Source organism: Sinocyclocheilus rhinocerous, unplaced genomic scaffold (genome assembly GCF_001515625.1).
Source record: "Sinocyclocheilus rhinocerous isolate Xijiao unplaced genomic scaffold, SAMN03320098_v1.1 scaffold21, whole genome shotgun sequence".
Classification (NCBI taxonomy): domain Eukaryota; kingdom Metazoa; phylum Chordata; class Actinopteri; order Cypriniformes; family Cyprinidae; genus Sinocyclocheilus; species Sinocyclocheilus rhinocerous.
Window position 1 is genome coordinate 1,214,189 of NW_015641422.1, and position 12,679 is coordinate 1,226,867.

General features: G+C 35.4%; 1 pseudogene; it reads right to left on the reverse strand.

The window, feature by feature from the left end:
• The window catches only part of LOC107754792 (valine--tRNA ligase, mitochondrial-like), a 19,824-nt pseudogene that overhangs the window by 2,517 nt on the left and 4,628 nt on the right, over positions 1-12,679 (reverse strand).

Sequence of the window (12,679 nt, forward strand, 5' to 3'; positions counted from 1 at the left end):
AAAAATTTTTTTTTTTTTTTTGGCATAACAATTTGGGGAAGGAAATAGAGTAACAATGCAAAAAAAAAAAAACTTAATGGTCCTAAAATAGGCTTCATTTTCTTCACTCAAAATATATTTTCCAATCGAATATTATTTAATTTTGGGTGAAATATGATATTTACAATTTTAGTGAAGTACAGCTGCCCATTCTCCTCTGTGCTCACCTTATTCTCTGTCTCTTGTCTGACTCTATTGGGTACTTTTTCTGCATAGTTGGGCGTCTGGGTGCGAGCGAGGGCTTGTTAGAGTTTGGAGGCCAGCTTTTCTCTGCGCTGAGAGAGGAGAGCTCTCTGTTTGTCAGCATTAATACCATTCTGAAGGTTGACGGAGAGAGAGAAAGAGCCATCAGCAGTCTATATATATATATACATAGACACATCGTTTCTGAAGAAAGGAGAATCTTACTCTGCATTACCTGAACGCTGAGATGTAAGCAGATGGAGTGATCCACCACCCCTACAGCACTGGCCTTAGGTGGAGGAGGAGAGTCGGTGAAGCCTGCCTCTGGACAGTGTAGATGAAGCGCTGAGATCCGGCCCAGTGTGCAGACAGCTGATCTGAAGCGCAGAAGAGTCTCAGCCTGATCCGGTGCACACACCGCCCACACTACAACACACAACTATTACACGTCACATGATGAAAGATTTCAACTACTATATACATGATGTGCTACTGTAATAACTGCACTAAAAGGAAATATTGGTTTCCAGGGTCTTCTGTGTGGTTGCTAAGGTGTTCTGGGTGGTTGTTAGGGCTAGGTGGTTTCTTACCTGCCCAAGTCGCTAAACATTTGTTGTAGAATTTTTACTTTTACTTAGTTAGTAACTTTCAAATTTAATTACAAAGCAAATGGCAAGTAATACTTTGAGTTAAAAATAAACAACATATTCCAATAATCTGTTTTTTTGTTTGTTTTGTTTACAACTTTGAAAAATCTGTTTTTACAGTGAAGATATGACCCGAGACGGTTATGTGTATGGACTTTTTTTTTTTACGTTTTATTGTCTGGTAGGCAAAATCCAGCCGGATTGCTTAGAAAATAATTGCAAAGCCCTTAACAAGCTGCACAATTCAAAGTATCATTCATGTCTGTTGCACAAATGTTGCGAAACAATAATTCAAACGCAAAGTATCAGTGATTAAACAGTAAAAAGTGTTTTTTATTAATTGAAATAAAGCTGAAATAATCTAAAATAGAAGTATTAAATTAAAACCTAAACTTAGACAAAAAAAGAAAAAAAAACATTAAAAAATATTTTAAGTTGAAGTAATTAAACGGTTAAAACTAACACGGAAATAAAAATAAATTAGCCAAACAGAAATATATATATAAAAAATAAATAATTAAAAAAAAAAAATATATATATATATATATATAAGTACCATAGAAGTAAGAAAACTAATAAAAATGACAAGAGCACAACAAAATTACTATAACTTAACCCTAAACTAAAATGTAATCTGAAAACAGAGCTATTTTAGCACCACTGAGGTACTACTATTTACATTATTTATTAATAATATATTATTTATTAATAGTTCAAATTAATTTTCATTTTTATATATTTAAATTTTTTATATAATTTTGTTGTGTTGCCATTTTTATTAGCTTTTTTAAATATATACAGATTTTTTAATGTAGATTCAATGTTTTATTAAAGTATTTGTATTAGTTAGTTTACTAGTTTAATTATTTAATTGTATTAATTATAATGATAGAATTTAGTAATTAAATGAGTTTTTTTATTTTTATTTAATTTAATGTTTTTAGTACATCTTGTTAAACTAAATGAAAACAAGAAATATTTCCTTGGGAAAGCTGAAATTTTTTTTTTTTTTTTAAGTAAGAAAAATGTTTAATATTTTATTTAACATTCCTGACTCAAAAAATATATAAATATAAAAAGCCGATTCAAAGTATTAATATAATAGTACTGTATATAAATAATCTTTAAACACTGCAACACTAAACACTGCAAGTATGAGCTATTGTAGTAGTGATGCATGCCTTAGCAAACAACTAATATCCAAAACATTAGCTCAAAGTCAACAAAAACTTGAGGTTCTCTCACAGTCAGGTCTTTCCTTCGTCAGCTGGCACTGGGCCCTCAGTAACCTCGCCACTCTGACCACTTCCTGTACCAAAGAGAAGTCGGCCTCTGCCACAGCTCCTCCGTGAGGAACGGCATGAAAGGCGAGAGGAGCGCGAGAGAGATGGACACGCTGTGATACAACACAGACGCGGCCACCTGCCTTTCTAGATCTCTCTGTTCCTCACTACCAGAGCCTTCACCTTTCAACACCGGCTTGATGCTTTCCTGAAGAAGAGGAACAGAAGACGACAGTTCATCAGTCAGTGACTGGAAGATCCATCAGTATCATGTCAGATCATACTCACCAGGTAGACGTCACAGACTGTGGAGCCAGAAAGAGTGCAGTGCAGACGTGACCGTGTGGAGCTCGTAGCTCTCGAAACCCCTCTCACACTGCTGAACCGTGCTGTGCAGACGCCAACAGATCCACCTGTCCATGCTGGATAGAGGATAGGTCTGAGAGACAAAGTCTGAAATACATTAAAGCAACTGTATGCAAGTTTTTTTTTTTACCTTGAAATATCAGTTTCAAAATCATTCTGATGGTACACAGATTTATAATAACGCAAATGGCTCCCATCAAACATCTGTTCTGAGCAGGGTTGCCAAGTCCACAGTTTTAACCACTGAACTGGGCTATTTTTAAACTGTTCTCGTAAGGTTGACATTTTCCACACAGGTTTAAGGTATGATATAGTGCATACACTATATCTGACAGTAATTTTTTTTATTTGAAACATTTTACCCATTTTATATTCTTCCAATGAAAAAAAACTGTTCTAGACAGAGTAAGGAGATTTTTGTGAAGAAGCGGTACTGGTAGGAAGCCTTTGAGCTTCTGTGAGTTTCTTTGTGAAACGAGACTTAAAAGTGTGTATAATAACGCATTACAGCGACTGTAAACTATGTATTTTAGGTATGAGTGAGAGGCATATTTTGATATTTGGGATACACTGTAAAAAAGAAATCCATAAAATAACAGCTCATTTACACGTGACATTATCCATTAATTTTACGGACATTTCTGTTAACTCTAAAACACAATGCAATGAAGTGTAAAATTCAAAATACTGGTAAAACACCTGCAAAAAATAAATACGGAAAAATTCCTTCAAATTATACAGTATATTGTGCCCTATTTTTTATATTAGTGTCATTTTGACTGGCAACTGAGCTAGTTTTCTTACACAGATCTGGCAACCCAGGTTCTTAAAATAAATATTAGTTTGTTATGTGTTTTTTCAATGCTTCTGTTTAGAGAGCAATGTGACTAATAGTTATTATACAGTTTGTCTAAACATTTGATCACAGTAAAAACAGTAATATTGTGAAATAATATTACAGTTTAAAATAATGATTTTCCATTTGAATATATTTTAAAATATAATTTATTGCTATGATGGCAAAGCTGAATTTTCAGCATCATTACTCCAGTCTTCAGTGTCACATGATCCTTCAGAAATCATTCTGATATGCTGATTTGCTGCTCAAGAAACAAAAACATTATTATTGTTATTATTAATGTTGCGCTGTTTTTGTGAAAACAGTGATACAGTTTTTTTTTTAGGATTCTCTGATGAATAGAAAGTTCAAAAGAACAGCATTTATTTGAAAACTAAATATTTTGTAACATCATAAATGTATTTACTGTCACTTTTGATCCATTTAATGTGTCCATGCTAAATATTAATTTCTTTAAACCCCAAACCTTTGAATGACAGTGTATACATAAAAAAAAAAAATCACAACAAATAAGGCATAGAGCAAACTGCTGAAAGTAAAGAATTATTTCATAAAACATTTTATATTTAAAAATACATAATTACTTATCATTTTAAAAAATATACATTTTACTTTTCCTTGCCTTTCCGTTACTTTCCTTCCTCAATATTCTCTTTAAAAATATTTGAAGCAGGCTGCCAGTATATCTAGTAACTGACACAAGCACACTGTGGAACTAAAGGAGCAAACACAGTTATCAACTGATGGGAATAATCTCAGCGAAGAACTGAGACTTCACCCTTCAAATTGATTTTCTGCCATTTGCTCCTACAAGTCATTTGCACTGGCACTCTTCCCCTTCTTTTATGATTTAGTCTCATTACACCAAACAAAAGCGAACGTGAAATAGCATAGTGCCAATGCAGGACAAAATACAGCACAAGATGAAGTGTGTACTTCATTTCAACTCAGATGCAGAACTATGGGGGAAGATCATGAAATCATGTCGGCATCATGCAGATCAGCTCTCACACTGTAGGCTATCACCCAGCGAGCAGCATTCGTCTGGGTAGTTTTATTGATTTAATGAAGAGATATTGGCTTCCCTACCTCTGCTAATGACGTCGGTAAACTTGCATCATGCAGCGTGGCGAGGGTGAAGCGCACTGTCTGCCACATCTTATTACAGAAATGTCTGCAGCTCAGCACATGAGACACAGACAGGCTGATGTCCTCTCCTGAGACAGGGTTCGAACAAAACGTCAGCAGAGGGAGTGAGGAACTCTGGGCAAAGCTGATGGTAAGGTTTGATTACGGCACTCTGTAATGAGGGCGACTTACCCTGGGCTTTATAAGAGCAGAGTGCGAACCTCAAAGCGTCTGTCCCGCACTCAGGAATCCCTTTAGGGAAATCTTTCTTCTGCAGGAAGGACACAGGAAATGAGGTGAATTGTTCATTCGGGAACGACTGGATCATTGGAATGAAGCGAACCTCGTACTGACCTGCGCTTCCATGGCAACAACGCTTTCCCTCGGATCCAAGTTTCCTTCTCTGACTTTCCCTTGAAGTCTCTAGAGAGATGAAACCGGAATGTGACTGACGAGAAGATGAAGTCATCGTGACAAAGTGGCGATTAGAAGATTAGCTGTTTCATATATTCAGATTTCACCACGGATCGGCTGTGCTTTCAGAGCGAGTGGAGTCAGTTCTGCCCTGAGGCCTGGATAAAGACGTCTGACTGATAGATGTTCATCGCCAGCTGTACGAAGTCTTGTTATATTCATTAATATGTCTGAATTATTTCTTTTATTAATATACTGAGGATTTAGTATTCGTAGGAACTAAAAAGTGCATGGAGTAAAAAAAAAATGAACAGGCATAGAAAGGACAAAGTTTTGAAACCTCTAATGTTAGTCTAATGGTGTCAAACTACAGAAGTGTATAAAAAAACTTTTCCCCAAACATATTCCAGTGTTATTTTATATACACTTGTGTAGTATTTATTAATATTTTGAATAGTATTTTATTTTTAAACTATCAGTTTCTATTTTAATTTTAAAGTTTTTGTCATTTTATTATGCTATTTTGTCATATTTCTATTTAGCATTTAATTTTGTTTTATTTTTAGTCATTGTAGTACTTCATTTTAAACTTATTTTATTTTAATTAGTGGCCAAGGCAACATTTCTAATTCTTTTTATGTTTTCATTAAATATTTATATTTTATTTTCATTTCAGCTTTATTTTAATTAACAAAAATGATTTTTAATAGTTTTAGTTAATAATAACAAAACTGGTCCACAAAGTCTGTAGCCAATCATTAATAAAAGTTTGTTGTAAAAAGATTTCTCTGTTAAATGGGAGTTTTGAGGCTTTGAGTACATGTGTGTTAATTAGCAATGTACTAATATTAAATTCTGTTGAATATGTCAAATCAATAATTATTTTCAATATAATATCCAAATAGTAAATTCTATACTATTTTTTCTAAAAACAACAACAACAACAACAACAACTAAAGATTAAAATAATTTGTTTGCTACAAATGAAATTAAGAATCACAACTTTATATACAATATGAAAATCTATATCAATTCTTAGCTTTGCATTTATATTAAAGATTTTAAAGACAAAGGATTAAGTATTTAAGTATTAAGTAAAGTATTTAAGTATTTGTAAAGATTAACTTTGAGTGTAAGATGACGGCAAATGTAAGATAAATGTAAAAGTATAGAGTGTGCACAATTAAATATTCAATATCAACAATTACTGATCAATTAAAATTATCTCTAATGTATATGTATAACTATATGTATTGGGCTTCACCACTATTAGCTTTAAAACATGGACCAAATATACTGATGACTCATCACTTCGATGACCCCCCCACCCCACTAACACCACCTGCATTTGACTAGCTATATCAAGTAGCAAATTATGGTCACTGCTGTGGCATAAACTAAAGGCTATTGGCTATTAAAAATGAAGACAAGCTCTTTGATTGGCCCCACCCCAATATCTAGTTTCAATAGTAAAATAAACAGAGCAAAACCCAAGAGGGTCCTCGTTCCATTGGTGCTCAGGCCCTAAATATGTCAAAACCACATCAATTTCATGGTATCTTCATGTTTTGTACTTGGTTGGAACAGGTCTGAAGGCTGAGAGTGCGTATGTGTCTGTACCTCCAAAGAAACCCCTGAGATGACATCAAGAGGGTCAATGACGTTTCCTAAAGATTTACTCATCTTCCGCCCATATTTATCTCTCACCAGAGAGTGAAAGAGCACCTGTTTGACAGTGACGGAGCAGAGAGAGAAAGAGCAATAAAAGAGTCAGAGCTGGACCAAACAGAGACATTTTGATGGCAAAACAGACGGTAACATTTCTCAGTGACATTTTGGATACTTTTGGTATATGACGCACACCGCAATATAAATTTTCAGTTCCTGCCAACCTTACGAAATGGCATTTAGAGTTATGAGCTCAGCAATAAGCCATCGACCCAACCTGTTTAAAGGGCAGCTGGCCTGTCAACTCTCTGCCCAGCATCACCATCCTGGCCACCCAGAAGAAGATGAGGTCACTTCCTGTTTCCAGAACGGAATTGGGGTAGAACTGTTTCAAGTCTTCTGTCTGAGGATAGAGAGTGAGATCAAAGCAGGTTCATTCAATATGTCAATACACAAGACTTTCTTCAGTGTTTTTTTGTCTGGTTTTGTCTGGTTTCTTTCATGAGTTCATGATGTTGAAAGAAAAATGGACTTTAAAAATGAAGAACCTGCTGAGGCCAGCCGAGCATTGCGAACGGATGAGACCAGAAGAGAACCAAGTATCAAGCACATCTGGGTCTGAAACAAACATTTTAAAAAGTCAGAATTCAGTGTAACGCCGTGAACAGCCTGCATTATTGAACTACATTACTTGCTAAAATCAGTTTTCTTCTGATTATTATTAATAATAAATAGTTACCAGGGGCTAAGACAAAATGACAAAAAAGTGCCATAGAGCAGCCCAAATTATTGCTATTTCCCTAAAACGGGTCAATAAAGTATATATATTCTATACATTCTGAAAGCATATAACAGCTTTGTGTGAAGAACCAACCAACGTTTAAGTAGTTATTCACTGAACACTCTCAAATCTCATTCGTGTGATTTGATTTTGAATAAGTGCATATTCGTTAGGAGTCATTATTAGCTGCACACAAAGATTTTTACACACAAAGCTGTCAAAGGTCTGTATAAAGCATGAGTCATATGGACAGCGTTTAAGGTACATTTATGGTAATTTTGGTGACAGTCACTGGCCAACATTCACCTTTATGTGAAAATATCTTAAAATTATACACTTCTGTTTAAAAGATTTTGCAGTCAGTACAATTTTTCAGTACAATTTTTATTCAGCAAGGATGCATTAAATTGAACAAAAGTGACAGTAAAGACTTTTATAATGTTTCAAGACTGTACAGTATCACAGTTTTCACAAAGGTATTAATCAACAAAATTGTTTTCCACATTGATAATAATAATAATAATAAATATAGCTGCAAGCAGCGATTACCGGGGTTCAAGCACTTTGGGCATTTAAGCACATAAGGAAAAAGACATTACATATTATTTAGCAAGCATGTGCTCACCGGGTTTCGTGAAGTTTTTCGTTTAGGCTTTATAGGCTTTTGGGTATATTTGGACAGGCCCCTTTTCTAAGGACCCCGTTATAGCTTCCCAAAGGGTAAAATATTGTGTGCATGTGCGGAAAACCGCGCAATGTACAATTGTTTATGCCCTTAAAAAAAGCGATACCACCCCCCAGTGGCCGATTTCTTTCAAATTTCTCACAGACCGTTGGGGCCGTGAGTCAAACAGGCCCACTGAGTTTCGTTCTGATCGGCCTCCGTTAACCTTGTCTAATAGGTGCTCAAACTTCATCGGCCAATTGCGGCCATGTTTTTTTGAGATACGCAAATGTCCCCATAGACACTTGTGGCACTTTGGACCAAGACCGTGCACAGCGATTTTCATGTTGATAGGAAAAATGGTTGCCTAGTTATAGCCATTTTTATGTTTTTTCTCTCTTATATCGCCACCAAGTGGCCAATCTCCACGATTTTTTTTCCTGTGACCTCAGTTTGAGCTCTTACATAAGTGTTCCAAGTTTGGCAAAAATATCTCATTCTGTTCAGGAGTTATAGGCATTTTACTAAATGTGGCCCTGCCCCCTTTGACGTTTTGGCGTCCCTTCGCAACGGTAAGCAAAAGTTTAACTTTTTTTGATAATTATTGATATTCACTCTCCAGAGAATCTTTCTGCACTGGTTTGGTTCCGATCAGGCGAAAAACCTAGGACTAGTTCGCAAAAGTAGGTTTTTCAAAAAATGCGAAATACCCGAAAATACCCGCATGAGCCAAGGATTGCAATGACCTAAGACACTTGAGCCTGCGACTGACGGTTTAGGAGTTATGAGCGATTTCGTACTTTCGATCGCTGTAGCGCCCCCGTCAGGCCGATTGGGGCAAGCCTCGGTCACGTTGTAGGCGGTGTGAGTACTACCATCCCTCCAAGTTTCAAGTCTCTACGACTTACGGTTTGAACTGCACGATCAGTTTTACGTGAAAATCGCTCATCTGTGACCATTCTAACAATTACAATAGGGTTTCAGCGTTACGCGCTTGAACCCCTAATAATAATAAATGTTTCTTGAGCAGCAAATCGGCATATTAGACGGATTTCTGAAGGATCATGTGGCACTGAAGACTGGAGTAATGATGCTGATAATTCAGCTTTTCATCACAGGAATTAAAGGGAAAGTTCACCCAAAAATGGAAATTACTCCATGATTTACCCACCCTTTTTTCTTTCAGACAAATGCAATTGAAGTTATATTTAAAAATGTCCTGGCTCCTCCAAGCTTTATAATGGCAGTGAATGGTGGTCAAGATTTTGAAGCACAAAAAAAGTGCGCCCATCCATCTTAAAATGTGCTCCACATGGCTCCGGGGGTTTAAAAAAGGCTTTCTGAAGTGAATCGATGCGTTTGTGTTAGAAAAATATCCATATTTAAAACGTCATAAACCGTAATCTCTAGCTTCCGCTAACTGTCATACGAGAGAGTGGCTTTCCAGCGGATATTACCACCAACCCTAAACATTTGAACAGTAGTGTAGATTATGAGTATTAATCATTGAAACAGAAGTGTGATTGATGTGAACTCTTACCCTGTGTGAGTGTGATGGCATCAGGATTCACTCCAAACTTCACAGCGGCACGTTGTCGGGCCTCTGCAGCACTTCTGCCCCAAACCCACTGCTCCTGCTCCAGACACAGCCAAGAGTCAAAGTCAAAGCCTCACCCAATATGATCAGGCTCAATTCATAAACACATTATGCTGTAGCAGGTACATTAAGGCTACAAATATAGATTTCATGAAAGTGCCACACCTCTTCTGTGTCTTTTGAGTTTTCCACTGTCACTCGATAGGCTGGTATCTGATGACCCCACCAAAGCTGTCTGGAAATACACCAATCGCTGCAATGTGGAGATATACATGACATAAAATCTTATTCAAACATGTAACAGAAAGAATATTATTAACATAAGTGTGGAATTGGTCAAACAAACAGAAAGACATATACATGACCCTAAATCATGAAAAATATAGCCTTGCATAAATAAAAATAAATAATAAGGCTAACCTGATATTGGACAGCCAGCTCTTCCACATTTTTGTGTAAAAGTGAGGAATTATCTGTAGATCTCCTTCTTCCACTGCCTAAACAGAGCATTTACATGCATGTCAATATGTGAGCTAACAAACAGAATAATGAAATTTCAAGAGTTAATTAACAGTTTGTCCACTATCATCGATGAGTAACAGGAATATGTTTTCCAGTAAAGCGCTTGATGAGCCACACATTTGCTGTTACTCGAGGGAGTATCAGATACAGTTAATAACACACATGCATGTCAACGAAACTGACATTAATTTAACCATTTACTGTAAATGTGCATGCATGTTTGATAATGTAATACCATTCAAATGTTTGGGGTTGGTAAGATTTTTATTAATGTTTTTGAAAGAAGTCTCTTAAGCTCACCAAGGCTGCATTTACTTGATCAAACATACAGTAAAACAGTAATAGTGTGATTTTTTTTTACAATTTAAAACAACAGTTTTTTATTGTTATAAAATTTAAATGAAATTTATTCCTGTGATCAAAGCTGAATTTTCAGCATCATTACTCCAGTCTTCAGTGTCTCATGATCCTTCAGAAATCATTCTAATATGCTGATCTGCTGCTCAAGAAACATTTATGAGTATTATCAATGCTGAAATCATTTTGAGTGATATAACTATAAGTAGTATATAAATAAGATTTATTATGAGCCTACATCAAAAATGTAGTGAATTATAGCAGCCTGTAGTCTTCTTGAAATAAGAGGATGAGGAAAGGTTTACTGCTTGTGGTCTGATATACATCGCTTTACCTGCAGATTGGTAATGACATGGGATGATCCTTCTTTCCTCTGAACAGCATCCTCTCCATCAGCGCAGTAATTACACATTCCCTGGCATCAAATCGCTTAACACCCTAAGAGACAAAATCATTACATGCTGAATATCCATACAAACATTCCTTTAAATATAGAAGATCTCTATAAATGCCTTATATAGATACCTTAAGACTAGTTATCATCATCATTCAGTTGTTGCTCACAATTAATTCTAATGCATATGATTGTAATTAATTATTTGATTGTCATTTTATTTACAATGACTTGAATCAAAGAAGGATTGCCTTACATTCACACTGTTCCTATTTGGAACTCAAATATTATACTATGGACCCTTGACTTACATAGCATAGCATAGTATAACATAACATAGCATAGCATAGCATAGCATAGCATAGCATAATACCATAACATAAAACATAACATAGCATAGCATAACATAGCATAGCATAATAACATAGCATAGCATAGCATAACATATAACATAGCATAACATAAAACATAGCATAGCATGGCATGGCATAGCATAACATATAACATAGCATAACATAAAACATAGCACAGCATAGCATAACATAACATAGCATAGCATAGCATAACATATAACATAGCAAAGCATAGCAAAGCATATAACATAGCATAACATAAAACATAGCACAGCATAACATAACATAGCATAACATATAACATAGCATAACATAAAACATAGAATAACATAGCATAGCATAACATAACATATAACATAGCATAACATAAAACATAACATAGCATAACATAAAACATAGCACAACATAGCATAACATATAACATAGCATAACATAAAACAGCACAGCATAGCATAACATAGCATTACATATAACATAGCATAACATATAACATAGCATAGCATAACATAGCATAGCATAACATATAACATAGCATAACATAAAACATAGCATAACATAGCATAGCATAGCATAACATAACATAACATAACATAACATATAACATAAAACATAACATAACATAACAAACTGTAAGTATATTTAGATCTTTGGGCTGAATTTTGGTAACATGCTGGGTTTTTAGGGTTGCACACTCAGACCAGGATACCATATTATATATGCTTTAACTTTCTAGACCAGTCTTCTCACCATGCGAGGAGGCTAAATGTGGATATGTTGATCTCAGAGCCCTTTCATACTCTCTGTGTTTCATGATGCTGAGATATTCCTACAGCTCGCTGACCTTCGGTAATACATACTGCTAATGCATATTTAGAGGCCTACAGTACAGATGCTTTGACCTTTATAAAAGTCTTTCCACTGAGACAGACCTTCAGTGTGTTCATCTCGGAGCCCTCTGATGCTCTTCACAATCCTACACCTCACTGACCCCTGTAATATATACATTTAGATGCCTGCAGTTTCTTTTTTATTGAAAGGTCTTTCCAGCAAGCTAGAAGACTGAGAAATGTTTCTCTCAGAGCCTCTTGACACTCAAACTGACAGCCAATCAGAATCCACCCAACTTTAAAGAGCTAGCTTGAGCATTTAAAAGGACAGACGACAAAACTGCAGCGTGCGCTTATAATAAACAAAACATCATTATTCACTGGTGTGGATGCTAATATAGTTATTAAACAGGCCTTAAGTATTAACTTAAGTACTGTATTTTTGCTACAATTAGAAAAAGTCTCAAGTCAATGTTTTTAGGGGTTACAATCATTTTCAATCACTAAACAAGTTGGGAATTACATTTACATTTAGTCATTTAGCAGACGCTTTTATCCAAAGCGACTTACAAATGAGGACAATAGAAGCAATCAAAA